The 25118-nt window shown below is 46.2% G+C and overlaps 1 long non-coding RNA gene across 1 annotated transcript in view; it reads right to left on the minus strand.

Annotated features, from left to right (window-relative positions):
* The window catches only part of LOC133278475 (uncharacterized), a 168317-nt gene extending 148639 nt beyond the window's left edge, over nt 1-19678 (minus strand). Inside the window, exon 1 of the long non-coding RNA XR_009746568.1 lies at nt 19666-19678. This is a non-coding gene — a long non-coding RNA (uncharacterized LOC133278475). The remainder of the gene's footprint in view (nt 1-19665) is intronic.
* Between the last annotated feature and the right edge of the window lie 5440 nt (nt 19679-25118).

The following is a 25118-nucleotide window of genomic DNA, read 5'->3' on the forward strand; positions in this document are numbered from 1 at the left end:
TCAAAATAATGATGAGAAACAGACAGGAGGCACTTTGCAAGGCTGATGACAGAAGGATACCTTGAAAAGCTCTGCTATTGTTTGGGATCCAGTCCAGATTTTTTAATTCTTCATCTGAAGGGTCAGTTTAAGCAGTCACTTAGCCCCTTTAAAGTGCCACAGATTGGTTCTAATTGGGACCAGCTTGTTCTGACTGGAGGCTGCATTTGCCGGTAAAACTCTCTGGCATGATCCAGGGCCGGCTGACCAGGAAGCAGCCCCAGATCCCCCCTGAGCTGTGATAATTCAAAGTGGATCGTTGTTATGTCACAGCAGCTTTCCTATGGGTCCTTTGCATAACTTTACTGTGCAGGTGAGAGTTTTAACATTTGTGAGGCTTGAAATTTTGACCTATGCTTTGGATGACCATGAGGGAGAGGATGGCACAGCAGGAGAAGTGGAAGTGGCAGTGGGCAGGGTCAGGGCTGCAACTATACAGTGCCCTGGGGCTGCTGGGATCTTCACAGTCCTGACGTCTGTCATTTCTGTAATAAACAAGATAAAAAGCTGTTTGGGGCTGGGGATTGCTAGATCCTAGGGTACCGGTTTAATACAAGCCCCCAGTTGCTTTGTAGCCCAGTCTGTTGGCTCCAGAGGGGTGTTTCCACAGTAAGGACAGCAGTTGCTGCACAGGATCCCATTTGTTTTCCCTTGACACTTTGTATTTCTCACCCAGGCACTTCTGTTTCTGATTAATTAAAAATCAAGGTGGCAAAAAGATAGCACAATCTGGGGTTTACAAATAGCTTTATCTCAGTGGGTGAACCAGAGTGGAGGTTCTTGGGACATGTGGCCCATAAAATCCCTATGATGTAAGGGCCTGGGAGTGCTTTCCCCCCCTCTTCTCCTTTTCTCATCGTGGTTGATGGTGTTACTCCCAAGAGTCCTGCTGCCGATTGATAATTTCTCCATGTGCTGCAATCAGGTTGGGACTTCTGCTTCAATGACTGTTCCATTGGCTTTCCCAGATCCCTGCAGCCACCACACACTGCCTTTCAGAAGCAAACACTTGAGTGGGGAAATGTGTAATAAATGGAATAGCAGCATTGATGGTGCTCATTTGGAAAGGAGATAATCTCCTTTGCACTACCACATGTTAACGGGTGAAGCATCTGCATTGCTTATTCAATAAAGCTGGCGCTGGATTTGTCTCCGTTGCCTAGAAAATCCCCTTTAATCTTGTGAAATGCTATCTCTGTAATAAGAAGGATATCTTGACTTGCATCATTTTGCTTATTCCCCACTATTGTCTCGATGCAATATGGTGCCAATTTGCAAATATTTAGCTAGATTAAAGCATTAGGCTTGTGTGACGGGGAGAAGCATCATATAATGAGAAAAGAAAGAGAAGAGACAGAGTCCATTGCACAAACACATGTGCCTCCAGACCCATCTTACTCAACACTTAAGTCTTTGGTTTTATTCCTTCTCAAGCAAGCTTTGCACCCAGGCAATTCAAGCTTTTCCCTTCCACCTTCTATAGCTGCTAATAAAAATTAGATGTTGTTTGGTCCTTTTGGACTGCATGTTACCACATTAGTTAAATAAAAGCCTCATTTATCTGTGCTTGAAGGTGGGATTGCTCTGGCTGGGTAGTTTAGGAAGGCCTAAGCTTTGAGTGCTTTACTAAGCAGGCAGATGGGGCTGCTTACGTGAAGAGCTGGAGAGTTTATGTGAAATGGAGAGAGGTGGGATTTTCCCTTTGTGGTCTGGTTCTTTGGCCTGCAGACTGCAGGTCCCAAATCTGCTCCCGATTACACTGTGTAACTAGATTTACAGCAGCCCACTCTGGATTTAACTCCACATAATTGATGACAGAGTCTGGTCCTTATTATGCATTCTGCACCCAGCCAGTTTAAAGGGTCAGGGAAAATATCTGAGGGACAAAACTGCCTTTGATCTTTGGTTTAATATTTCTGCTACATTTTACATACACAAAGAGTTATCGTGGCCTTTTACTAAGAACTGTTTAGCAAGGAGAGGCATAACAACTGGTCCCTGTGATGATGAGGAAGCTTCTGGGATATGTGAAAGGTAAAGTAGAAATGGAAGAAGAAAGAGGATGGATTTCTCCCTCTGTTATTCCCACTAATAAGGCTATATGTAGGTAGAAGAAAGGAAAATAGTGAATACATAGCCTCTTTATTAGAACTTTTAATTTGAAATCGTTGGCTTGCAGTGTCACAGAGAATGACATTGTAAATACCATCACCATAATACACCACGGGATACTTGCCCTAAAGAATTCACATTTGCCAACATATACCCTACACCTGCACTACCTAGTCATTATTCTAAGTGTATATATATATATGTATAAAAAAAAGAGATGTCTTCTCAGTTTACTGTTTGCACATGCTGGCTTTTGTGACATTGGTGCTAATACGTAATTTCACCACTGCCCCAGAATGTAACAGGAAGTGTCAAGAGGGTTTTGGAGAGGTGAGACATATATCTGTAACATCTGTTCCGGATACTCATCAGGGCCCAGTTAATAAGTTGTATTTGACGCTATCTGAGCATAACTCGCTTTTCTTCTTTGCTTTGCAAATCATCTGTAACAAAACAACGGGATGGAGAATTGAGAGGTGCTTTTCAACACCACTGATTATGAGAAGCAATGCAGCGTGGCTTTCCCGGCACGTCGACAGCTCAGGTTTTCCTTTGGAGACCCATCATCTTCAAATCAAGTTATCAGCCATGCAGAGCAACCAGTGGTCGGAAGCCAGGATTAGCCCTCAGGGACCATTTTAGTGGGCTTCCAGATACGCCAGCAGGTTTCCAAAAAATCCGGACTGTGGTGACCACTATGTGTTTTGGGGTATCAAGGAGGAATGAAGATCTCTGTTAGGCCTGTTATTGTTTGTTAAGGTAGGTGCAGATTGTGCAAATGAATTTCTAATGGTCGTGGGGCCCAGACCTTGACCAGCATGGTGGGAGCAAACACAAAGTGAACATAATAAGCACACAGCCTGCCATAAGGAGAGAAAGCCTTAGGAAGTGGAAGGGGTGGAAGGGATGGGCTTGGGATTCAGAAATGCTTTACTTTCAAATCCCTACCCCTGGTTAGAGAAAAATCGTTACCATTCTATGCTGAGATATCTGGGCAGGACCTGTCTGTAAAATGGTAGTGTCTAGAAAAAAAAAAATTCACATAAGCATGCATTCACAGCCAATTCCATGTATTGAGACACTCACTCATCAGAAAAGGAGGCTGCCTTTATAAGCCATTCCAGACTTTCAGCTGAATACACACAAGGAATGAAGAGCACTTCAGATCTGTATTGACATTTTGATCCAAACTGCTGCCCCATAAAAATCCAGTATAACTGCTGTGTGTGCACAGATTTTGTCTGCTTTTTGCGTATTACTTCCATGACTTGCTGATACTCAAGCTGACGCTGTGGAAAATTGGCTGTTTTCACTTCACACAGGGAATTAATTATACTTTTGCCATTCTGACTTGCAGAACTCGTGCCAGGTAATTTTCACATAAGATTAGGGGACTGAGCAAACCTATGAAAAGCCAAACAGCATCAGCCCAGCACCCTCTGCCATATAGAGGTCCAGGCAATAGGAAGCCAATTAATGTCCCCAGGAAGGTTTATACACTTTGGCTCGCATCCAAGTGCAAGCATGATAATGACTGGAAAAAACACGTTTGTCCGCAGCCTGTGCCAACTTTTTAGCTCCAAGTCCATTAATTATTCCATGTGTCACGGGATGATAGGGCATCCCCACAGACAGACCCATGGGTCTCTGCTGGCAGAGCACTGGGTGAGCAGCAGCAGCCCTGCCAGGCGAGCAAGATGCCTACAGCCCTGCCTGCCCATGTGACCTGCAAAATGTCCCCATCCTGCTCAGGTCAGGAGGGGCTGTGGATATTTGGCTGCCAGTGGGATGTGCCCAGCCTGAATTCCATGGATCCCTGGGTTGCACAGGGGACACAGATGAGTTCCCTGCTTGGGGTGCTGCTCCAGCTGCACTATGTGATCAGGATCCCTTGAGGCGTGCTGCAGCACACACCTTCCCCACGCCGCTCAGGAGAAGATGACTGCATTGCCTCACCTGGAAATACCTGAAATACCTGTAGGCCACACGTGTTCCCTCACTACGGGCTTTCCAAGCACTCTCAATGACCTTCCCTCCCTCCTCTGCCTCCTCACTTCTGGTCTTGCCTAACCTTGGCAGGTTAGGTTTGGCCCTGTCCCCCCCTTCCAGGGAAAGCACATCTTCTCCTTCTCTTGGACCATGCAAGAGTTTGTGTTGGGACTGAAACTTTGCCTTGTGGGGCCATTTCTACAGTTTTAGAGTGGATTTTCCTTTCCCAGAACCTGCTCTCCAGTACAGGCATAGCGCAGATATTTCCTCTTGTAATTAGTCCTTGAGCCCCAGAAAAAAATGCAGCTTTTTAAAGGGGAAGGATTTAAAATCCCTCACTGAAGCAGAACATCCAAGCTAATCCACATTTTGGTTTTACTGTCTTTAGCAAGGTCAAATCCTGCTTCCAATGGACCATAACACAAGATTTGTTTTAAACCTACATGCCTAAAAAATGTAACCCAGTCCTTCCCCCTGCTGAACAAGGCAAGTGTCAAAACCATCTCTTTCCTTCAGCGGGTGAAACACTGTCTCCATCCTTGGGCAGCAGGCCTGTACTCAGAGAAGAGAGCTTAAATCAAAGATTAATCTGGGATGTAACCTTGAAGTGTTGTCCAGCAGAAAGACCAGTTGCATAAGTAACATGTGAATTTTCCCTATCAGCAACAGGCAGCACCACAGCCACAGCAGCCCCTGCCCTAACTCATCCCACAGAGACTGCACATATGATTGGTGATAACACGGGATCCAGTTTCCACAGGGAGAGGCATTTGGCAGGGAGGCAGGAGACAGGGGAAACCTATATCTGAGCTGCATTGCAGAGCGGGCCCTGCCTTTACCTGGGGTGCCCAGGCAGGCAGGAACTTGCCACAGCCCTGCCCTTGGGATCGGGGCCTTCCCATGGTGTAGCCATCACAGAGTGGCTCAGGCAAAGGGTGGCATGTGGGCAGGGGGGCTCTGGGACACCCCAGCCCCATTCAAGCTGTGCAGCTGAAGGGAGCCAATGCTCCCAAACACACCCAATTGCTGGCTGGGGAAGGGAAGCTGTGCATCTGGGGACAGCCCTTAGTATGAAGCATCTGAACCTTACCCTCACACTTTGGTAGGGAAGCAATTGCTTGGCATGTCTATGGAGCCCAAAGCACTCACAAAATGCATTTTGCAGAAGCTGTGTCCTGCTATGGCAATGGCTGAGGCAGTGTGCACATCCTTTATCCAGCAAATGGGATTGCTTGAGAACTTTCATTTACCTTCCAAAGACTTATATTTTAATTGAACCTGGAGGGCTGAGCAGGATTCCTCTTGCAGGATTCCCCAAAACCGTACTTCCACATTTCTCAAAAGCGTTTTGAACACCCCCAAAGAAGAATCACAGTTTGCAGTAAATGCATTGCACAGACTCTGCCCACAATACAAACCAGCTCTATAATCCTGACATTTCCATTTTCCTTTGTTTAATCTCAATGTCTGGCTGCCTGCAGCACACCAGTCTCCTGGCTAGCAATGCCACTCGGCTAGAGCACAAGCATGGAGGTTTTACAGCACTTTCGTCTTTACAGCTGGGTATCTGTGTGATTACGCAGTTCCTGCATCACCTGAATAGTGCTCACAGCCCTTGCAGAGCCAAGCACTCAAACAATAAGCAGATGTCCCCAGGCATTTTGACCTTTATTTTACCAAGCAAGGAGAAAACAGAAGTCTCCCTGAGCATGCACAGGTGAATGCACATGTCACAAGTGAGTGACCTGTGCAGGGAAGTCTCTCCTGGCCCTCACAGGCAGAAATGGCCAGCAGTGATTAAAAGCTGCTGTCTGCAGAAAACAAGGGGACGATGGCTCTATTGCTCTGCAAGCAGCAAGGGGCAAGGGAGCAGATATTGGGCTCAAGCAGGCCTTGCTTTGTGTCAGCAATAACTGCAGGATCACGAGAGGATTCTTTTATTAAAGAAAATAAATTTGGGTAAGTTGGGCAGTTATTCTCCAGTGGGCTGTTTGAGACTGATTGATTGGACCACAACTGGTACCAGGAACATCTCTCTGACTGCTGCTTTTACAGCCATATTTCTCCTTCTCTCTCGTCTCCACTTTGTTTTCTTTAATAGATGAGGAGACTAAAATGCAGGTGAACTCTGTGAACTGCAAACAATGGGAGCTCAAAGCTTCATATTGAGACATTCAGGGACAGTGCACTATGTACTTTGTGCTGGGGGGGGGCTTTAGTTACTCTGGAGGAAAGTAAGTCTCTTGTTTGGAGAGGTAGAGCTTGCACAGCATTAACAGAGAATAAAGGAGCTGAATTTGAGAAAAAGAAGGGAATAAGAAAGGAAGAAGGAAGGATGAAAGGAAAGGGAAAGGGAGGGGAAAAAAGAGAGGGAAAGGAAAGGAACCAAGTGTTGCAGGGGGTCCTGGATACCGAGATGCTGAAAGGATCTGTCCCCTGGGTCAGGACTGATGGCCTTCAGTGTCCAGGAGGTGTCTGGAACTCTGGTGTCTGGTCTCTGTGAGCTCTGGCCTCTGTGGCTGTGAAGAGGGAAGGAAGAAAATCAATTCCCCCACACTTTGCTCAGTGACTGCAGCATGGCACAGCTTGGAAGGAGGTAACATCTGAGGAGCTGAGAGGAGGGAGGCACGTGAGGACTAGGATAGAAATAGTATTTGAACATTTAAGACAAAAAAGCAAGGTGATAGGGAGAGGGTGTCTTCAGGAGCTGTTGTGCAGGAAGGGATAGGAAGAAGAAGACAAAAGTGAGGAAGACCTCTAGAAGAAGTAAATACGGGTTTACTGGGCCTCTTGGTGTGAATACAAGGGCAAAAAACATGCCAGTGCCAAACTGGGTAACTGGGAAGTGGGAGGTTTCTGGGCATAGACCACATGTTTAAGATAACATGAAGAAAGACTCAGTAGTGTGTGTAAATGGGGAGGTGGATTATGCTGCCCATGCAATATACAGGTTGGAGACCCTGGAGAGACCGAGAGATGCAGCAACATAGTTCTGTATCAGGACAAAAAAAAAGCAGTTAAATAGCACAAGGTCCTACCTGACTGAGAGAACAAGAGGGATGTAACAACTAAGAACAAATGCCGGTGGCAAGGAAGAGATCACAGGCACTTCTGTCTCACAGGAAACTTCCTTCTGCCCAGTTTGACCCTGGCCCAGGTCATAAGGATGAACTTTCAGCAGGATGGAGCCTGCATTAATAGCAGGAACTGTTTGGACTCTGGTTTCCAGGCACTACAGCAATACAGCATGAAGAACAGCTCAGATGCTTTGGCACCTGCTGAGGGCTGTGAACAGCGTCTCTATGTACAAAGCATCAAGGAGGAGACAGAAACATATTTTATCCATTGTTCCCCTGGCTTAGAAAGGACGTTTTTATGGGACTGGAGATTGCCTGGAGTCTGTGGAAACTTGGGGAAAGGCACTGCCACTTCCATCTCCTCTGGTCGAGGGGGAAATTCATCACTGGGAAGTGTCTGCCCTGCCAGGGCATGGGAGTATGGAGGTTGTCAATTCCTGCGGCTTTGATTCCATAACGTCAGCAGCAACTACCAATAGTGTGTGATCTCTGAGTTCGTAAAAAACCCATTTGATCATTGCATCTCCCAGAAGCATTTCAGGGAAAACAAACATATGTTCACACTGCCTTGGGTATTACTGCAGGATGGGTCATTTTGGTGATGTCAAGGAATACTTCTTCATGTAAGACAAAGGGCTGTTCTCCAGGCAACAGGGAGGCTGCTGGGGGTGCCTTGAGCAGATAACATTTATTGCCTTCCGGGGAATGGCTGTGTGGTGAACATCCAGGAGAAAGCTGCTAGTGAGGTGGGGGAGAAAAAGTCCTCAGTCACACAGTGGGTGTGATAGATGGCTGTCACTGCAAAGTCACACCATTTATAGCTTGTGTGAAAGACAAAAATGGAAAGTAAGAGAGCAAAGATTCATTTTAGGCAAACAAGGTAGAAGAAATACTGGAAAAATCTAGCAGTGTGCATCACCTAGGAAAGAGTTAACTCCTATAAGGCACAGAAGCTGGGAATACTGACATCCCCCTTGGCGATGATCAGCCATTGAGATTTTTTCCTGGTGATGTAACACTGGTAATGTGACATCTTGCATACATTTCCTGGTTGGGGTAGTTATCTGCAGAACCATACCCCCATGTGTTGCTCTGGCAGTTGCCACGATGCCATGAAACCCAGTTGATTTATTTTGTCTTTAATAAAATCAAGTATCATTTTATAGTAATTGCTTTGCTGTGTAGCACTGTGGGCCATATTATTGTTTTTCAGCTATTCCAACATGGACCATTTATGTTAATATATAGGATATAAATGAGGGGGGTGCAATGGAGGGAAATCGTATCCCCTGCCCTGAAAGTAACAACCTTCATCTTCTTGGTAACAGGGCAGTGAATACAGGATCCTTTTCCTGGTGTCCAGGTGACATGTTGGAAAGGCATTTGTCTGCTGCAGGCTCTCTATGTATATGTATGTACCTGCCTGCCCATGTGAATATCTAAGGTAAGGTATGGCAGCTCACGAAGCACTAGGCAACTGAATCCTCCAACATGTTGAGGGCTGAGCTGCTTTTCCAGCTTAAATTTATTGTTTATGGAGGAAAGTAATAGTTTTGTGATTGCTGTGGGCTATTTTAGCTATCTACCATAGGAGAAGATGAATTGTTTCCTGTAAATGACCGTTTATCTCTGTTAACTGAGCCCAGGGTGTCTGGCTCACGTGTAGATGTCACTCACATGTAAAGACATTTCAGACAAATCTACTGCAAAGTCTGGGAAGAGACTGGAGACAAATTTCCCAAGAGTACCCAAGCCCCATTTTACAAAGGGTAAGTGAATAGGTTCTTAAATTTCATGGAAACGACTGCAAATGGGGCTCCTAAGGCTCCTGAAATACTTCCCCTGCATTAGCTAAAGGCTCATGGAAGTTTTCATCTCCATCTTCCCTTTGGGAAGTGAGGCATTGGTAGTTGAGCTCTAAGTGCTCGGCACTTCAGAGAGTGGCGGCTGTGGATACCTGCTGTGGAGCTCCCAAAGGCAGAAAGGCCAGGACATTTAGGCTGCTAAGTGCTAACTATTCCCCCAAGTTTCTGAAAGAGTGCCTACCAAAGAAAAGAGAAAAGCTAGCAGGAGTCCTGTGTGTGGGTCAGGGGAAGAAGATGGCCCAGAGTAATGGCTGGCTGGGGCTGCCTTTGGAGGAGGTGCACAGCTCTGGGAGCTGAAGAAAGGAGGCAGCTGAAGTGGAAAAAATACAGCAGAGCACAGCCAGAGTGCTGCAGGGGATGGAGGAAGCACAACTAGGCAGGAAGTTCAGTAGTCCTGGATCTGTTGTCTCGAGGGAAGAGGAGGTGATGGGGCCATTATAATGCATAGAGTGCTTTGCTCTTCTCTTGCACCTTCCAGCTAAGGACAAACAGATATGCACATCCTCACACCACTGTGTGTTGCTACTTATTTCCACCTTATACAGAGGGAAGCGGAATGTGGAACTGTTTTAAGCCATCTCACACAAAGCAAGGCAATATCAATATTGGGAACAGAGCTATAGCTTCCAAGCTGTCATCCTCTACTTGGCTTGCAGGTTGTGCTGCATATACTGGAAGATAGGCTTTCAGACTACCTACATAGCATCATGCAGAGCAAGATAGATACATCTTAAGGAAGATATAAGGGTCAAAAAAAAATAAAAATGAAAGAAACATTAAAAATGTTGCTTGTCCAGGACAGCAGGAAGATTGCTGAGGTAATCAGCAGTTCTGGGGGTGAGTGTGCACTACAATGCAGTCATAATGGGGTGTCCTTTTGTACAGGAATCTCTATTCTATTTCAGTTAAGATATGGCAAAGACTGCCCACAGTACTGATCGAACTAGACAGTCCTTGTGAGCCTTACAGTGATCCATTAACTTTGACTTGTTTTACTTCCTCAATGAGAGCCATTTTATGACAGCTGGGCATGCTTTAGTTTCTTTTCTAGGATAGTGAGATAAATACTGCATGCCAATGGAAAAGTGAGGAGAGGAATAAACAATGTCTTTGATATAGTAACACCTTTAGTTCCTGATACTGAGGTAGAAAATGCTCAGAGTACAAAGCCTTGTAGTTGCTGCTAGGACAGAGATGGACAGAGCCCTCCTTCAAGAGGTCACGAAGAGCATCTCTGGGCTAGGACCATGGGATTATGGAATAATTCTGGTTGGGAAGGACAACTCCTGCTCAAAGCCAAGCCAGCCTTGAGGTCAGGCCAGTTTGCTAAGGGCTTGATCCAGCTGGGGTTTGAAAGCCTCCAGGGATGGAGACAGTACAGCCCTGTCTGGGTTGCCTGGAAGGCAAACGTGGAGGCAGAGAGAGGCCGAGCAGATGTGGCTCCAGTTCAGAAAGGCATTAATGAGCTGTGAGGCTGAAGGACTTCCTGTAGTCAAAACTTCTACTCCCAGTAAAGCCTGCTTGTCCTGTTTCACTGCAAGACCTGCGGTATAGTGCAGAGCAGCTTTAGGGTGGCTGGCTCGGCACCGGGCAATGGCTCTAAGATATTCCTAGCAGATGTTGCAGGCTACCCTGACCTCACACTGTAACTATTAGACCTTGGGTTTATTAGCCTGCTATTAGAGCCTGGATGTATTAGATGTATTAGATCAAAAGTAAGGTGGGTATATCTACAACACAAATCAGTGTGGTGACTGCACTGCAGACATGCGCTTAGAAAGATAGTAGGTAAATATTTAGAGAAGTTGTGCCCCTGGCTTCTGAGAGAAAATAAATGGTATGCAGTGGTGTACGATGAAAGCAATGAAATCAGATATTCTTTTTGGCAGCTTCTCTGCTTAAAGATTTTTTCCTCTTCTTATGTGAAAGCCTAAAATATTAAGGGTTTATTCTGCAGGAGACGGACATTCTCTGCTTAAAGCCCTGAAGGCTTTTGAACTTTTGTTCAAACCCAGACATTTGTCAAGTGAAATGTTACGATCAGTTTGAAACTCAGCTTAAACGCTGTCTGTGTTATCCCGTTAGCGAGGCTTCCCTAAATCCCATTTGCACATCAGAGCTGCACGTTGCCTTACAGATTATTATGGTTACTTGCAGTGGCCACTGACAACAGCCCTAGTTTAAGAGATAGCTGCTTGTTCCTGTGAAAGGGATGCTTTTAGGCAAGGGTTGAGGAAATGAAAAAGAAGACTGGGAGTGTTAGCACACTCTGGGCACATCCTCTGTGTCCTCAGCAGAGACTGGCACCTTCACTTGGTCTTAAAGCCATCATCTGCAGAAGCTGTCCCATGGTGGCAGCCTCCCACTCCCACCCCAGCCACCTCCTGCTTTCTCTATCGTGCTTGCTCCCCTCTTCCTCACTGTGACATACAATCAGCACCAGGCACAGGTTTGAACCTATGAACTCTGTATCCAAACAACACCTGGCTTTGAAGGATTCAACTCCAGGTAGAAGAAAATCCTCCTTCACCACTTGCTACCTGCTCTCTATAAAGAGCAGGGATGAGGCCATCTTGTGTGCTTCCGGCATGCCCTAAAGAAAGCAGAACAAGCTTGCTCTTGTAATAGTGCAGTGTGGTTTTGCACATGTGAGCATCTGGCAGCTGAGCACATGCCATTCTACATGTGCAGAAGACCTCTCTGTTCCCTTCACTGTAAGGAGCTCTGTGGAGGATATGGGCAGGACCATGCTGTCCCTGTTAGTGATAATGAGGAGCACAGTGAAAGCTCTGGCTCTCTGAGCAATGTGGGTACTCGCAGGACTACTTGTGGTTACAGACAGCCTGCCAGGATGAGGTTTGTCACTGCCATTCCTCTAGTGACATTCAGATTGTCACTGTTCAGCCCCTTCCCAGTTAGGGATGGAATACGCCTCAGGAGACATTTAATAGCCCTAAGGGTTTTGAGGAGAGAAAATAGAAAGGAAGAAAGGGTTTAAACTTGTCTTCCTGGCTCAGACAGCCTTTGGACCTCTTTGTTCTTGCACCCAAAAGGCATTGTCCTGGCTCCCTCACAATGCCAGCATTCACAACTGCAAACCCAGCTTTCCCTTGCAGTGGACCCACCGCCGTGTACACACAGATTTTCCTAAACCTTTGTACATGTGTACAAGCTCACCTTCTTCACAAAGAGTTCCCTAAATCTTTGTACGCAAAGTCACAGCAATAAACTTTTCAAGGTCTCTCAAGGTCTTCCCAGAACATCAAGGCACCCATGGCCACATTCTGTGCTTTGAAATTTCCACGCAGTTGCCCTCTGTTACATTTGTCTTTCTTGGATGTGAGTTGCCAACAATATCCAGAGGAAATATGTGCACCTCAGATCAGTCCTTGGTCAAAGCAGGAGTGGAGAGTCAAAGCATCACATTCCTCCTGAGCTGTAATAGCTCTATAGACAGTTGAGATTTAAATGAAGGCAGATTGTGGTCTAAGGGTTCAAATTCCTAGCTGAGCTGATCTGGCCTACTGTTTCTCCTGGAAGGCTGGGCATATAAATAATACCAGTTTAGAATTATTAGAGTCCCTTAGATCCTATTTGCATGAATTTAAGCTCTGAGCTTCCTACACTTCACATCTAGCTTTGCCTCTTCACTGGATAGATGCTTGGAGAAGAACCAGGGGCCTGTCAGAGGGACTGGGGCAGGAAATGGTTTCCTGAGCCAAAGGGAAATTGGAGAAGGTTAAAAATTAGCTGTCTGAATTCTCTGCTGATATCAGTTGGCCTAACGTAATGGAGCTGCATTAATTTACTCTAGGAAACCATCTGACACCACTCCGTGTGCAGGACTGCTGACAGAATAGTAACCTCTCAGGCAGAGACAGGGAGGCGTCCATGTCCCATTTGGCATGGACCCCTTGCTGCAGACTGCTCCATACACATTTGTTAATGCACAAATGCCACAACTGGAGATGGTGACTTTTGCATATATGAAAAATACTAAGTCTAGATGTAGAAAAGCTTTTGGAAGTGCTAATTGACACCAAGTTTTCTGTAGTCGCCTCTGAATCTGGTCCAGTGTTACTTAAATAGCTTCATAATGCTCTGTAGAGTCAGTGTTTGCTGAAAACAGTTTGTATGAAACCTGACCAGCTGAAACAGAGTCTGAGAATATCTCCAGCTTGCAGAGCTGTCATTAAACATTAACAGCAAGCAGCTGGGTCTCCCGTGAATAACACAGGCTTGCACTCCTGCCGCTGCTCGCAGGAGCAAGCTTCATAAGGGAAGAAAACACACCCCGGCATGTACAACCCAAAATGTGAGTCAGGAACAGAGGAGCAATGAGTTTAAACTTTAAAATGAGTTTTAAAAGGTAGTTTAAACCACTTTTGCCTCTGAGGCTGAAGTAGGAGGCGTGTGTCCCCAAGACAAAAGGCTGGGTTGAGCAAGGATGGGTCTCCTTCAGATACAGCCATTCATACAGCCTTTCTTTGGTGTTCACGTTGTTTTCTGTCCAGCTCAGCACTGTGGCATCGTTAGGGGAAGCAGAGGCTCTGGCAGAGGACATTTCACAGGGGCTTAGGTCTAACATCAGGTGGCTGAAAGCAAAATAAAAAAGAGGGGTTTCATTGATGATACATGTGATGAGAACCATGTGGCATCCCTGTTCTGTGCTAGCTGCTCCAAGCAGATCTGGGCTGATAGAGAAGCCTTCCCACAGTAGGGGAAGTGCAGGAGTTGGCCACCACCAGCCTGGGCATCTCCCACCCCATTCTCAGCAGTTAACATCACTTTGCCCTATAGACCTCATTGCTGTGACATAGACTGGGATGGTGTTTGCCCCTGCTCACACAGGACCATCAGTGGCTCTCCTGCCACAGCCCTAGATAGAGTTCAGCAGACAGCTGTGCTAACTCCATGGAAATCCTTCAGAAGGGGATGAACGGAGAAAGGAGATGAAGACAGACAGAGACCTAGGAACTGAGAATATGAATGTCCTGAGTTGGATGTGCCATGTTGCGCATTATTCTGTGGTGAATGCCCACAGGCACCCACTTGCTGATGGGGCAAGTAGCTCAGGCAGCTAAGGAGCCTCCCATCTACTTGTGCTATGATATAAACCATGACTGCAGGCAGTTACCACAGGTTGCTATGGCACAGCTATGGCCCATACCTCTGGGCACTCCTTTGAAAGTCCCTTTGCAATCAATACATCAGGGATCAGAATCTGGGGTAGTGACTCTGCACACCACCACACTAACCAGTTCAGAGCTCTGACACCATCTTCCTCCTGACCCCTGTGTGGCACCACACAGCTGCAGGGTGCAGGCTGCAGCTGGTGGCTGCAAATTATGGGACTTCACCCATGTCTGGTTATGGTGGGGGCCTTGCCCCAAGCCTCAATAAATGACATTCACCGAGCCAGGGATGAGCTGCCTTGAGTACGTGCAGGGGTCGCTTGGGGTGTCACCGCTCTGCTCCATGGAGTCAAAAAGAGCTAGGCTTAGGATGCATGAGCTCTACGTCAATCCCAGCCCCTGTGTCTACACAGGAACTTGTTGACTCTGTTTCCAAAAGGGACTTCTTTTAGAGTGGATTTTCAGAGCCTGGTGCCACAGCTGCGTGGGTAGGCAGGCAATTTCAACTGAAGTTAATGAAAGATACAGAGCTAAGAACTGCCACCCCTGCAACCCACACGGCTTAGAAAACGTGCCCCAAAACTTTATATCCTTTTTTATTTTTAATTTACTGGAGGTTTCTTGGAATGGAAAACACATTTTTTATAGGCTAACGCGTGTTTCATGGATAACGAAGGAGGTGTGTTTCCAACCTAGGCTCAGCAATTGGCATTGGAGTGTACAGGGGAAGACAGTGAAACAATACACAGGAAGTCTTTAAATACAGCACAAGAGCATGTGGGCTGATGAAATAATAATTGGAAGCTGTATTCAGCAGGGTATTTAAGTGTCTGCCTGATTCTGCCCAGAAACAGTTCCACTTGCTTCAGTAGGATTAATCATGGGACTTACAAATGAATACTTTAAAACATCCTGCAAAATTATGGCCTGAGCAAACAAAGCACATTAATTTTGGTCTTTTTTTCACATGTATTTGTTTCAGGGCCCTTGCTTTGCTTGCTGGAGACTCTTGCAAGAGCTTGTCTTACTGGCAAACCTAGAGGACGTTTCAAAAGCCTGTGAGAGGAGTCATGGAAAACAGACTTTAAATGCCCATCCTCAGGGCATTTCAGCCAGGAGACGGTGCCAGTAAGGGAAGAGCCCCAGTGTCATGTGATTTATTTGTCTGGACAAAGTCGCTTGGATTTCATGTACCTGCAGCCCAGTATCTTATGGAATAAATATCCAAACTGAGTTCTGGTTTAGATACCTGATACTTACTAGATGATTGAATAACTAATAAATCTGAAGAAATCCCAGTATTCTTCATGCTATTGCACCCACAGGGAAAAAGAAGTGAAACCCTTCCCTACCCCACAAGCCACTCACTCAATTCCAGTAATAATACTTCAGTTTTCTAAATGCATCTTCCATTTCAAAGCACTTTTCAAATGCTAATTAACTCTGACTGCAGCCTTGCCAGAAAGGGAAATATTATCCCATACCAGACAGGTGAGGAAGACAAAGACCTAAAGAAGTTCCCTTCCTCGCCCCAAATCTCATAGGAATCGCTGGCAAACAGAGCTGCGGAGCTTTTTTTTTCTTTTGGCTTTTCAGTTTCTGGTCTTGTGCTTTAGCTGTTTGTCTAATCTGTGTCTAGACATTGCTTCCTTGTCAGAGCAGGACCACTGTGGGAGCTGCCTGCCTTTGAGCAAGGGTACCCCTTGAAGACAGGAACACTGGGAGCTGACCTGGGCACAGTAAAAGGGTGAAAAACCCTAACCCTCAGCTGCAAAAGGGAAATACTTTAACCTCAGGTTAGGTTCGCAGCCCCCTTCTTTCCCATTCCCCTCTCCACAGCATGGCCTCACACAGGAGGAAGGGAGATGATATATGTTAAAGCTATTCACCATTACAAGGTGAAAGGCAGCAGCTTGAGGGCTTGTCTATGGTGAAAAGGGCTTGCTTGGCTCTCCCAGTGTTGTGGTTTAATCCCAGCTGGCAACTAAGTACTGTGCAGCCCTCACTCACTCTCGGCAGTGTCTTCTCTCTGCCTGGTGGGAAGGGGAGAAGAATTGGAAAACAGATAAAACTCACAGGTTGAGATAATAAGAATTTAATAATGGAAATGAAGGAAAATATAATTACAATAGCAGCAACAACAATAATAATAATAGGAAAAAGAGAGAGAGGAACAAAGCACAAGAAACAGAGTAATGCACAACACAATTGCTTACCACCCCTGACCAGGGTCCAGCCTGTCTCTGAGCAGTGATTGGTAGCTCCTGGCTGATTTCCCCCGGTTTATATACTAAGCATAACATTCTGTGTCATGGTTATGGAATATCCCTTTGGCTAGTTCAGGTCAGCTGCTCTGTCTCTGCTTCCTCTTGGCTTCTTGTTCCTCTCTTCACTGGAAGAGCATGAGAAACTGGAAAGTCCTTGGCTGAGGGTATTTAGCAACAACTAAAACATCAGTGTGTTATCAGCATTATTCTCATATTAAATACAAAACACAGCACTGTACCAGCTACTAAGAATAAACTAACTCTATCACAGCTAAACCCAAGACAGTATCCACACCTTATTCCATGTCATTTATGTGATGACAGGTTCCACACTTCTAATACACCACCACCTTTCCTGTCTTTTGATATATACACACGCAGGTATAGTTCTTTTAGTCTATAGACTATCCCTGTAAAAGCCCATTGAGTTCATTTAGTCCATGACTTTGGCCTTCATCTGACACAAGAGCTTTTTAAGGCAAGAAACGTGGTGTGTGCTGGTGGATGGTTGCATGCTGGAGTCAGTTCTGGTTCCATCATCAATTTAATTCATTGGCTATTCTCACCCAGAATCATATCCCCTTGAGGTACACACCGGAATTCCCCATCCTCCCACATTACCCACCAAGTGCACCCAGGTCCTTCAGCAAAAGCAATCCCACAAATGGGTTTGCTTTTGCCTGAGGCATAAATAACCTGGACTGTTTATCTAGGATATTTTTTATGTGCACTACAGGAACTTTATCCCCTTCTACAGTACGTTAAAGTTTTGATTGGTAAGGGCCAGACCCATTCCTCAATGGGGATAAGCTGTATCAGCAGCAAGATATAGTTGCCTGTATAGCTACATTAACACTAGGAAGAGTAGGTTAGGGAGGTAATATGTTTTCCTCTTATTCCCATAACTGATGTAGCCATACTCACCTGCCTTTATAATTACAGTGTTAGCACTGTCGCTGCTGCATTATGTTTTCCCATTTCTCTGCCCAGCAGGTTGTAAACCACTTCAGATGTGGTTAAAGCATCTCAGGGCTTTTTTTGCTGAGGTTATAATGAAAGGCTTTTAGCTGGCAGAAGGCCTTGGTGACACTTAAATCCCCACAGATGGTCTCCCCTCCACGCCAAGCCCTGTGCCGGCCCTCAGCACAGTGTGAGCTCAGCCAGGGGAAGGGCTCCAGGAAAATATACCCAGGAGGGACTCGTCCCTATTTCATGGATAAGCAAACCAAAGCCCAGGAAGATTAAGGAGTCCTATTCCCTCCAGCCACCCCCGGCTTGGTGGTTACTCAACTGTGATTAAAAACACAAGTGGACTGAGCTATCAGGGATTATGTGCAGAGAAGGACCCACTCTCCATCAGATTAAGGCAAGGGGAGCTTTGCTAGGGCCTGAGTTGTTAGTGGTGGATATCTGCCTGCTTACAGACCTAGGTCTTGGAACCCGAGCACTCCCATAACCAAGTGTACAGCTCTGGGGAAATGAAGCACCAGGATAAGAGTGTTAGAGGGGGGATCTGCACTGGGCTGGAGATGTGAGGTGGGCATGTGGGAGCCTTGTTGGGATGCGATTGCCCGCACTCTGAGCAGATAAGAGCCATTCCATAGCCTGCTGCTAGCTCCCTTGTTGCTCTTGCTCATTGTAGGAATGAATGAGAAGAATGTGTGTGTATGTCCTAGAGGGTAAGACAAATCTGGCATAACTCAAAGAGCAAGGCTGTGTTTGGTAAGGGCGTGTGGGGGACATAATGGGACCTAAAGGTGGAGAAATAAGAATGTGGAAATCTGTGCATGCATGTTTTAACTCTCGTTTGTGTGATAGGGAGAGAATGAAAAAAGAATTGTAGAGCATGGGTGCGACAGAAACATGCTTTCTTATATTCCTGTAATTCATGCTCTGCATAGCTAAATGTTAGTGAGCTTACAGGAGATGGTGAAGGTGACAGTCTGTGTTCATCACAGAGAAAGCAAATTCACTGGATCCACCCACAAAATTAGGATCTTCCTGATTTTTTCCCCCTTGACATTTATACAGGGTTTGTTCTCACTAGAAAACTCCAGCACTACTTGGCAGGTGTGTCTTAAAATGTTTATGGCCGTAATCATGACTTCACATCTGTGAAACGCTGTCTGTGCTGGAGCCTGGGGGACAACTGCAGGCATCTTTCCTGGCCTCTCTTCTACAGTCCTCTCAGCAGATTTTGGCACCTCCATTTTTTACATGAAAAAACAGATGGGAGAGAGAGAATTTCTGAGAGGGCCTAACACCTTCTTAGACCAGAGGTATTTTAAGCATAAATTTGCTAAGAGATCTCATGAGGTTCCAGGCTCCAAACTCTCCAAAGGCAGCAGACTCAGCTTTGGTATTCCATGCTGTGCAGATGCAGCAGTGGTCAGGAAGGAGGTCCAGAGGCAGTGGGACCACTCCAGCCATAGGGGAGTCACACCAGAATAAATCAATGTGGAAATTCATTGAGCAGAGGGGGAGGGCCAAATCCTCCATGCCAGAGAAAGTACCAAGTTGCTTTAAACAGAAAACGCATTCACCAGAACGAAAGTGGCCAGATGAGCTGGCCTGAGCAAATGTCAGGAAAAGCAATCATGGGATAACGCCAGTTTTTGGAACTCAAAGTCTGCCTCTGCCTTTGCACAGCTTTGTTTCAGTACCTGCAGGAGCAGGGTGACCCTGCTGGGAGGAAGGCGGTGTGCCAAGAAGGCATCATGGCACAATGAGGAGCTGCCGAGCGACCAGGACAGGCTGTCCCTGTGCTCCTGACTTGTTCTAGCTGGACAGTGAAGGTGCTTCGGCTTAGACCTTGGCAAGAAGAAAGTTACTTGCTGAGGGAGGAAATGAACCACCAGCTCCTGCTTAAATGAAGCAGGGGCTACGGTTTGAACACTGATTCGAATGCACTTTCGTAAGGGCACTATTCATTCAAACCTGCTACACTGCTCACTTCTTCCCTATTCGTAATTACAGTCACAGTGATGCTGGTGTCAAATCTCTGTAGAGGCAATGGCTAAGCTTCTTTGTGAGCTGTTTGATAAACAGAAAAAGATCTTTCCCAAGTGTTTCGAATGGCCGGCTACAGAGCATCCTGACTCCTCACTGCCTTCAGGCTCCCTGACTCAACACCTGCCTTGGCTCAGCATCCTGGTCCCCTCTGAGAGCCTTGCTGGGAAACCTGCTTTCCTTAACAAAGACCCTGATGACTCTTGTTTAATACAAGTGCCTTTTCAAGTGGAGGAGATGGGGTGTTGCTTGGCTGGTGCCAATGCATTGCCCCTCAGTACTGGCACCATTGACTGATGTGCTCCCATGTGTGTCACTTTTCTCTCCCATACAATGATGGGGCTTGTGCCTCACGCTACTTATGTCATCTCATAGACCAAATGCTTAAGCAAGCATTAACCCTTAATTTCAAGGTGAAGTGTTTTTTTAACTTCACATATCTTCCCAGTCTACTACACAGTGCCTATCCTCCCTCTCTTTAGGTTTCAGCCTTCACCCTGACTGAGTTGCAAGCAGCAGTACCCCAGCAAGACTGTTATTTCTTATTCCCATCACTGGCTGTAATTAATGGATGCTAAAGGAAGATCAGAACTGCCTTTTATACACATTTCCCCACCCAGCACTCCCTCAAGCCCTACTTTACTCCACTGGAGCCTCAGGCAGACTTGTAGTCATAACAGGCTGGAGAATATTTTCTGTGCAGGCTCAAAACTAGCACAGGGTTTTAGACCCTACTCAGAGAAGGGATTACAGCATGGGTAAGTGGACTCCTGGTAGACATGAGCCCAAAAAGCAGTGGCTGGGGAGAAGACATAGGGTTTCTGCTGCCAGAACTGTAAGCTGCTCCCTTGGGCATGCAGTGTGTCATAGCATGGCATGGGCACTGTCACCACTTTCACAGGCTCACCCCTCTCTTCCTTGACTTCATTCATCGTCCACCAAAGCCACTATTTTTCTGTCCCATCAGGAGGCAGAAAATGGGGTGTTCCATTTCATAGGAGTGTTTTCTTCCCTGCAGAAGAGAGCATTCATAGGCCCCTGTGGTCACTGGACACATTCATGCCATGAATGGTTCCAGTCAAGCCCATAATGTCCTCCAAGGAGCAAAGGTACCATCCAGGAGGGCTGGCCTATGGTTTGCTGCCCTGAGTACGTACTGATAACTTACTGCTAACTATCTTTACAAAACCACCACCCTGTGCTGAGTTACATCTTATCGTGGTGTAATGCCTTCGAATCATTAATCTGCCTGACTTCTGGACTAGCGCCAGAAAAACTGATGAAGGCCAGGCTGAGTTCAGATCAAACCAGAGGACACTGTGGTTACGCTTATGGTTTTTCAGAGGATCTCTCACCTGCAGCCACAAATCTGCCTTTATTTGGCTTGAGCATGATCCAGAATTACCTCAGAGGTCAGCAGTGCATGTCTTGTGGATTAGTGAAAACTACTGACTAACCTAACTTAATGCATTATTATTATTATTCCAGGAAAAAGGGTGGCTGTAGTCTGTTGTTTCGTAATAAAAGCCTAACACTGATTTCACTCTCTTCAGAAACAAAAAAACAAAAAAAAGCCAAAAATAAAAGTCATGGGAACATTTTGCACACTGCAGCTTGCTGAATGCTGTAGCTCTTGCTACAAGGAAATCCATTGTAGGCCCCACTCTAAATCTGCTTTGTAAATGTGAATTAATGGGACTTCCCAGCACCTTCCCAATGTAAGTCAGTGGAGCTGAAGTCAGCCTCCACAGGAGCCGTGTCGGGAGAGGGACTGTGACTCAGGCCAGCCTTGGGGAGAGGACAGTGGCACTCGCCAGGATGCCTGGAGATGCAGCCAGAGAGCTTGGCTCCTATTGCAGCCAGGCTGGCTCTGGCTGTTTGCTCTGGAGGCTCCTGTCCAAAGTCCCTCAGACTCAGTGGTAAAAGCACCGCTGACTTTCCCCAGCTTGAGAGTGTCACCTTTGCCCCAGTTGTGTATCTGTAAAATAGGAATAATACTATTTCCCTGCTGCCCCGCGGCCAGGGAGAATCCCTCATTGTCCGTGTGGGTGACACAGGTGCAGGAAAGGGAAAGGAGAATAAATATTTGCCCAGAATCGGATGCAGATAAATCGATATTTGCAATCGTTCCCTCCTCCAACGTTTCCTTCCTACAGGGAGAGGGAAACTCCGGCCTCTATTTGGTTAAATCATTTACGTACGTTAACGAACAATTAGGGAGGGAAGAGGGGGGAACCAGCTCAGAAAACCTTCCAGGAAAGAGCTGCCCTCCGTTGCACTTGTTTGATTTAGGATAGGAGGGGAGCAACCTAACTGTGATACATGAGGACTCTGTCATGACCCGGAGTGTCTGTAAAATCAAGTCTGGGTGGGAGATTTAAGACAAAGGGCCAGACATGGTGTTGATTTAAACTATTGTAGTTTCTCTGGAGTCACTGGAGCTATGAGAGTCGTATTGGGAAGGCCTGGTCCCATGGGCGCCGAAAAAGAAGGGTAGGGTTGGAGCAGAGCCGGACTCTTGGCAGGGTTTTGGCTCTGTCAGAGGAGTTGTGGGTTTTGCTCTTGGTTATTTAATTCGTTCAGCTCAGCCTTGTGATGGTCCCTGGTGCCCAGCTGCTGTTGAGAGCTTTCAGCTTTTCACGTGAAATCTATTGGATGTGACAAGGTACATATGGGTCATATGCTGCTCTCTGAGTAAGCTGCATTTAAGTGCAGTGTGTCAATAAGAACAGGAAAACCCCAAACCCATCCTTTTCACTCCCTCACAAGCTGCCCCACATCCCAGCTTTGTTTCTGGCCTCTTTTCCAGCAGTGTTCCCTGCTGGAAGCTATGCAGGAGGTCCCTCCACTGATCCTCTGTATGTCCTGGGGGTCTCTGTGCAAGGAGAATATTGCGAGCGGAGTATGGAGCCAGTGAGCTGGCAGTCTCCTAGTACAGAATGGCCAGAAGGGGCTAAAGACCAGAAGGCGCGTCCCTATTTTATGATCATTTGGGCTGAGTAAACAGGTCTCTGTGAGCTGGAGCTTTGGTTGCTAATTCTGACTGAAGTTCAACAAAGTTAAAGAGATGGAGGTGCAGAATATGGAATAAATTAGATTAGTTCTGTGCTGGAGCAGAGAAATATAGATCAAGCAAATGCAAGTTCAAGGAGAAACCATGTACCTTAGAGATCTTTGTTAAAAAAAATCTTTTTTTCCTCAAAAAAACAAAGCATGAGAAAAGCAAATACAATAATACCATCCCAAAGTCCTTTCTGCTGTGAGCAACACTGCCTCACACTTTGCAGACTTATCCATGCAGCTCTGCTAACTCCTAGCTTGGGGGATGCATCTGAACTATTATTTCAAACCACCTCCTCCAGCCAATAGTTTAGAAACACAGAAGCACGGCCTCCGGGACCCTCCCAGCTCATTCCCGACATTGCTGGATCTACCCCTTTCCCACATGTTGGAGGCAATTCACTTGTGCTTTCCCTGTCACAGCACCGCTGGGATAATCTGCTGGGTTTTGGGACAGGGCTGTGAGGTCACTGGGGACACAGTGCCCTTTACAAGCCAGGAGGGGATGGCTAGTGAGACTGCCAGCTTGACTGAAGTCTGCTCCATTGTGTGGAAGTCCTTTGACGTGGCAAGTGGCCGTAACAGATCAGAGGTGACTCAAATCCCGGCGGGTGTTTGAAGTTAAATCTCCAGAGGTTCAAATATTAGCCTACTCCATCACCTGTCCATCAAACATTAACTCACTCCACCAAGCGCACACTTACCCAGTCCCTTGGTTCACTGCTTCCCATACTGGTAATCTTTCTTAAGACAAATGCAAACTATCTCACCCTGGATGCTGCTTGCAGGAGACAAGCTCCAGCCCAATTATGGGAGGACATTAAGTACCATTGATTCATGGCTGGAGATTTATATGTGGCTGGGGACTGATGGTTAGGGTAAAGAAAAATAGTTTCAGTGCACCCTTGAGTTAATTTGCACATTAAATCTGCCTTCATCTTGGTAATGAAAGTTGTATTGCCAAAGCCATGTATGTAAAAAACTGTAAGTCATGCTCCTAAACAATCCTGAACTACCACAAGACTAGCTTGAAAATCATATGGAGAGGTGAATTGTCTTTCTGATCCTGGAGGTACTAGGAGGTTGGGATTTCCATGCAAGAGGCGGAAACTTACCTTCATTTCGCAGGGTTGGTTAGATCTGTGCTTTTGTTCCTAAGGGTGGGGAGACTCTTGGGTAACCCACTTGGTCCCATTGCTTTTGAGAGGTGGGAAACGAGTGACGTTGCCTTGCATTTGTTCTAACGTTGAGACTCTGCAGTGAACAAGATTATTTCTACCTGTATTATCAAGATCATGTATTATATTCATAAAATGTTATTTGTAACCTCTATATATCGTGTACTCCAAACTCATTAATGATTAACTGTGAGGGTGTATTCCCAGCCCTACTTCTCAGCTGAAGTAGGAGGTTTAATTGAAGTGCTTTGAAATCTGGGATAAAAAATACTGCCAAAGTGCTAGGTATTATACTTATTACATATTTATGAGACAAGTGATGTCCATACAGTAATATGATGAATGAATGGGGATTTCACTTCCTATTCCTTCAACCATAAACATTCTCAACAAACAGAGTTTGCTGTATTAGAACCTGCTTAATACCATAAACTTCAACATAAATGCGTAAAGTTGGGCTGGCGGTCACACTTTCATCATCTTGCTAAAGGAATGCATTTTGGACTTATTTCCTCATGCTGGGATTTAACATCCACAACTTCTATTCTCTGGGAGATTAAACTCTGCCACCAATGTTATCACGCTATAGTATTTGAAATGGTTTTACACAAGTACTGTACAAGGCAGCTCCAGCTGGGACAATCAAGGCAAAGTTGTCTGGCTGCCAGCCAGGGGGGACAGGCTCCTTTCTCAAGCAAATAGCTTTGAGATATTTTTAGCTGCAAATGCACTGTCTGATGCATTTAGTATTTGGCTTGCAGGGCCGCAGGACACATCACCACAGCTCCTGCTAGGAAAAGTGGCAGACACGTAGGGTGCTTGCCAAGTGTGAGCTTCCTGCTCTGGTGGCTGGCTGGGAGCCTGTGAGGAGCCCAGCATTGCCAGGAATGCTGCTTTCGGCTCTGGGAGCAAAGAGCCGTGCCAGGCTGGCTGGCAGCCCTAGTCCCCATGAAGGAGGGACATACATTTGTTGCATACACAACATTTGTCATACACACACACAACATACACATACACCCCATTTGTCCTGTAACATAGGTGTATGTCACAGGACAAATTGTTAATTCCTTTGCTGGCAATGATATAATCATTAAAATGACATGAGCTGCTGTTAATTACAGAGCAAACCTTTCCAACCCCAAACCAAATACAGGAGTGGGCTGAGCTCCTCACAAGGCTGAGCCGCCCCAGCCTTCCCTTGCAGGCACAGGTGACCATGATGGGGTACAGCCCATCTCTCTCCCACAAGGCATCCAGGATAATGTTATGACTGCAGCTGCAGTGGGATGAGCATGGACTATTTACCCAGTGATGTGGTGACCAAAGGAGTGGGAAGGTGGCCACTGGTGTTGGGAGGTATCACGTTATCTGCAGCTCCTATCAGGAA

The sequence above is a fragment of the Pezoporus flaviventris genome, unplaced genomic scaffold (genome assembly GCF_033815535.1).
Source record: "Pezoporus flaviventris isolate CSIRO_AGI_PZ_B2104156 unplaced genomic scaffold, CSIRO_AGI_Pfla_v1 ptg000066l, whole genome shotgun sequence".
NCBI classification, from domain to species: domain Eukaryota; kingdom Metazoa; phylum Chordata; class Aves; order Psittaciformes; family Psittacidae; genus Pezoporus; species Pezoporus flaviventris.